The sequence below is a fragment of the Hylobates moloch genome, unplaced genomic scaffold (genome assembly GCF_009828535.3).
Source record: "Hylobates moloch isolate HMO894 unplaced genomic scaffold, HMol_V3 SCAFFOLD_6, whole genome shotgun sequence".
Taxonomy (NCBI): Eukaryota; Metazoa; Chordata; class Mammalia; order Primates; family Hylobatidae; genus Hylobates; species Hylobates moloch.
The window spans coordinates 21,567,047-21,572,340 of NW_026652281.1; positions in this window are offsets into that span (position 1 = coordinate 21,567,047).

Consider the following 5,294-nt stretch of genomic DNA (forward strand, 5'->3'; position numbering starts at 1 on the left):
CCGACAAACCTCTTTGTGACACAACAATTGTCGTGTTTATTTCCCATTTCATTTAAGCTAAAGATAATACTATTTGCAATTCTGCAATTTAAGATACATTTCTTTCACAGGGCACAGTTAAACTACAGGTGTATGGAAACATGTGAATGTAAACAAACAAAGGAAGATCCCGCTGCAGCCTTCCGTGTTGGAGGACTCCTGCTCTTGCTGCAGTGTCCTGTGTGACCTCCCAGATGTGGCACGAGACTGTCTGATTCACTAGACATCAAATGTTAGTAGGCCTACTTTCTTTTTTTACTCTTATATAGAATGTAAATATCAAGGGGATTTCATGTATCTTGTACCCTCCACTGTGGAGTCCACTGCTCTGGTCTAGGGGTTTCTAACAAAGATTCTCTACATACTACCAGAGCTACTAAATCAGACTCCTTGGGTGAGCTCTGCTTCTCCACCAGCTCCTAGCCTGCTGGCATCTGACAACTTGATGACACCAACCTCCCCACATGGGCGGCTCCTTTACAGCAGCCTTGACAGGTGTTCATCTTCTTGAACATTTCTGATGATGAAGAGCTTATTACCTTCCAGTGTGGTCCAGCTCATTTTTGGACTCCTATAATTGTCAGGAAACACATTCTTCTGCTTCCCTGTAGCTCTTCCCACTGGTATAAGTATATTGCTTTCTGGTGTCACACAGAAAATGATTCACCATCTCCTCCCCTGTTCTCTCTCTCTCTTCCCTAGACCCTTAAATCAATTCCCAACTGACTTGGTTTTTAGAATGTTTCTCCCACCCAGATTCCCCTCCCCTGGCTGGTCTACTACTTGGAAATATTGCTCAGGCCAGGGCAGAGCACTGTGGGTGTGTGGCCTCCTCTGATTGCTGCTGCAATGGGACTGTTAATGCCAAAGAGATGCATCATCACCAGCTGAGATTTGCCTGCTTTCTCCAATTGGGTGCTATGTATATATGCAGCACGACATTCATGAATGGTAGAAATATCTTGCATAATTGAGTTGAGGGATTTTCAAACTCTCTTCAAGATATTTCCTCTATGTCTACATGTACATAATATACTGGTTCACGGTGCAAAGTCCTAAAGATATGATATTCTAAAGTTTGTGTTTCTATCTTCATCTTGTTTCTTACCATTAAAAATATGGCATCAGGCTGGGTGCAGTGGCTCACGCCTGTAATCCCAGCACTTTGGGAGGCTGATCAGGAGTTCAAGACCAGCCTGGCCAACGTGGTGAAATCCCATCTCTACTAAAAATACAAAAATTAGGCAGGTGTGGTGGCTGGCATCTGTAATCCCAGCTACTAGGGAGGCTGAGGCAGGAGAATCACTTGAACTAGGGAGGCAGAGGTTGCAGTGAGCTGAGACTGTGCCACTGCACTCCAGCCTGGGCAACAGAGCAAGACTCCATCTCAAAAAAAAAAGTGGCATCAGGACAAACACTGAACCTAGGATCATGTCATTTGGTACCATGTAGGCCCACCTCTACTGTGTGACTTTCAGCAGGACACTTACTCTTTTTGTGTCTCTCAACCCTCAACAGATAAAATGAGAATATCAGTGCCTACTCTTCTGAACTCAGAAAATTTTAGCAAGAATTAAATTAGTTACAAATTGTGAAAATTTTTTACAGTACCCTTTAAAAATAGAATGTATATATTACTACCGTTATTATTACTATGTAAGCTGTAGGCACTTAATAAATATTAATGGAGAAATGAAACAGATAAATGATAGAGAAAGGACTGAATAATGACAAGAAGGAAGAGCAGAGTAAGATAAGACATAACATCAATTCAAGCTCTTGGCACCTTAAGCCATTGTCTGTCGCCAATGGCAACACAGAAAGAATCACAGTACTTTAAGTCCAGGCCAGGGTTTAAAGAATTCAGGGCTTACTTTCTGGCAAGGGATCATCTCACCCATGATTTCTAAAGCTCCATGCAGTTAATGAGGCATGTAGTAGCACCTGTCCAGAATTTACCCAGGAAGAAATGTAATGGGGAAGAGGCAGAAGCTAAGAGGTAAGGCTCACATTCATCAATGCACATTGCTAGTCTTCTGAGGATAGCAAAATATTTAACTGCCGGGCAGCAAATCCCATTTGACTGTTTAAGTAAGAGGCAATGATTAATATCAAGCTAAAAGTATGTGCCTTTCTACATTTTATTATATAAAATACACTAATGGCATATATATGAAATAAAATTGCATTTTCAACAAGTTTTTCATTCTCCCATGAACTAAGCGTCACAGAATATTTGTTCCTATGCATTTAGCCATCCATCCATTTATTCAAACAAACATCTCTTAAGTGAATATTATGTGCTCAGCTTTGTCCCAGGTATAGCAGGACTAAAAGATGAATAACCTTGTAGTCTGGGCATAGGAGACACACACACACACATATATATATATATAGAGAGAGAGAGAAAGATTTAAATGCACTATGATGTGATTGAACACAGACAGATGACTCAGGGTGCAGACGGCCTTACAGGTGATCTTTGAGCAGGAGATCAGTCAGGACTCAGTTGTAGATCAGAGAAACCATTCTAGCAAGTTTAAGTAGAACAGGATTTAATACAGGAAATCAGGTGCTAACAAAATCTTTGAAAGGTCAAGAAAAATGGCCTCTGTGAAACCTGGAGAAATATATCCTAGAACAATACTGCAGAACCGGACTCCGAAGTGGAGCTGCCTTCTCTGCCATATTCAGGAAGCTTGGAAATCAAAAGACTGACAGTGCAACCATTGGCTCCAGGAATACACCTCATTTGCAATTTTCAAGGTACAATTGTTGGTTCCTGTTAGATCCTTGCTGGGGGGAATAATAAAGGCTAACAGACCACACAGCTCTTGCCATTTAACTCAATTCTGATTTTAAGTCTTCTGTGAATGTATCTGACTAACAGAGCCCTAAATCATATTTGGAACCTCTGCAGTACAGAAACCCCAAGAAGAGGGTTTGAATAGCTACCAGTGAGCCTGTTTAGCTCACCCAGATCAGCAGAAAATGTAAAGATCAAACAATATTAGGGTGGAGAAGGGGAAAGGACTGAAGCTAAGAGGAACAGCATGTGCATGATACTAACCATTATTGCACCTATGCCCTTGATGAACTACGAACAGAACCACAGAGAGCACTTGAAATGTCAAAATCTTTTTGGTCATCCTTTTTACTGATATTGTAACACTAACAACAAATCCATATGAGTGCTCTGGTACAGTAAATATGAACTCAGAGTCAAGAGACAGCAATGCAATATTCTTCCCTGCTCTGCCAGTGACAACGTCCCTTGGGAGGTCACTTAACATGTCTGGCTTCATTTTTCCTATCTGTAAGGTAGAAAGAGTTTCCATGATTCTCTTCTAACAGTAAGTAATAAGAAATAGAAACATCAAAACTCTTATCTTGGTGTGAGTGGTGATACACATACTAGTTAGACATCCTGTTTAATGGAGGAAAGGGGGATAGTTACAGTGTGTGCAGACTCACTTTTGACTAGTAAATTCCTTTCCTAATAATACAGTATTGCAGCTTTGTTAGGATAATATTAGAACAGTGGCCACTCAATAAATGCTCATTGGCATGAGATTAAAATGTAATAATTCTGGAATTCAGTTTTCTTTGGAAACGCAGAACTCTTCCCAGCTTTCCTCTCATGACTTGTAGAAACCTGTAATTGCACAGTACATGTTGACTGGCAAGGTAAATATGTGAGAGAGCCAGAGCTTTGCATTGTTTGCTGGGCCTTGTGCTCAGACAACGTGAGGGCTTGGCAAGCAGAGTTGTCTTCCATTTCACAGTTTTCATGAATATGTAATTCATCTAGTCACAATAGATGTATTTCATGCAGTTTGGAAAGCCACATGTTATTTCCTTGCTCTAATGGCCTCTTCTGCCCCTTTTTAGAAACAGAGAGGCTCAGCAGCTGTTGAAGGTCAAGCTACCATTGCGTTACTGAGTTACAGCACACAGCAATGGTGGAGACCACGTGCCGTGTAAATTACCTGCAAGAGTACAGGCGGCATGCCATGGCGAACTACCTTTAAACACCTCTCCCTCTGTCTCTTTTCCCAAAACCAAGAGGAAAGAGGAGTCCAAGCAAGCTATGAGAGATAATATACAATCAGATAAGCTTTTAAGACAGGCACTGGGCAGAGAAAATATGACACATGTAGTAAGGATTCCATTTAGTTAGATTTTCTCCCTCATCATCTGCACTTATGTGAGAATCAATGATGACCAGAAAAAATAGTGAAAAACCAAAAAGCCACAAATAACCCTAGAGTAAGACCTGGTGGCAAAGAAACTGAGTGTCTTCAAGGTGACCATCTACCTCACGATAGCAGAAAGGAACAGTAAGTCTGGGGTTTGGGCCTTCCCCAGATCCAGAGAGAGGCAGCTAGTAACACATGTCTCTGCTGTTTCTGCATTTCCTCATTTTTGTATACAAACATACACACACACACAGACACACACACACATGCTTGGGAGGAAAGAAAGAAGAATTTCACAGAAATGCTCTATGCCTTAACCAATTAACAATTACAAAATAAGAAATATGACTGTATGATAATTGAATTGCCACCAGCAGTACAAGAGGACAAAGCCAGTTTCATTGTACTTATGTGTTTCTTAGATTAACTTTCTTTTATTCCACCAAACTTATGCCTTACTCCTGTTTTCTCTCTTTGACTAATGAGAATAACTTATCCCCACTTTCTAACATTCAGACCTGTCAAAGTGTTGATATCCTTCAGTCTTCCTGATTTTTCCACTCTTGGAAGTTACTAAGAAAGTAGCTACCACTCTTGATTTTATAAAGAACCTTCTTAAATATATTACCATTTCAAGAGACTTCTTCTGAATCCTGGCCAACTTTGACTTGCTCTTATTAAAAAATGGAAATGTTTAAAATGTAAGAATGCTTTGTATCTGCAAGGTAATCAGCACCAATGCGGCTAGGTCAAGCTGAGATTCTTTTCCCCCTCTGTTTTAATCTTTCTTATGTGTGGTAACCATTTAGAGTTTACACACAGCTTTGAAAAGACGGTCTTGGGCTTGGGGTATGGTAAAAGCCAGGGTGCCATAGAAGACTAGCACCTTTTATGTTGGCAGAATAACTGTCTTTAAAGGGTTATTGTGAGGACTAATAAGGGCAGAATAGGAATTATGGAAAAGAACCAACCATATACAGAACTGGCACATGGCATAGGCCTTGGGTCAGAGGGAACTTCAGAGCCCATTCCTCTAGCATTCTCTGGGTCATCTCA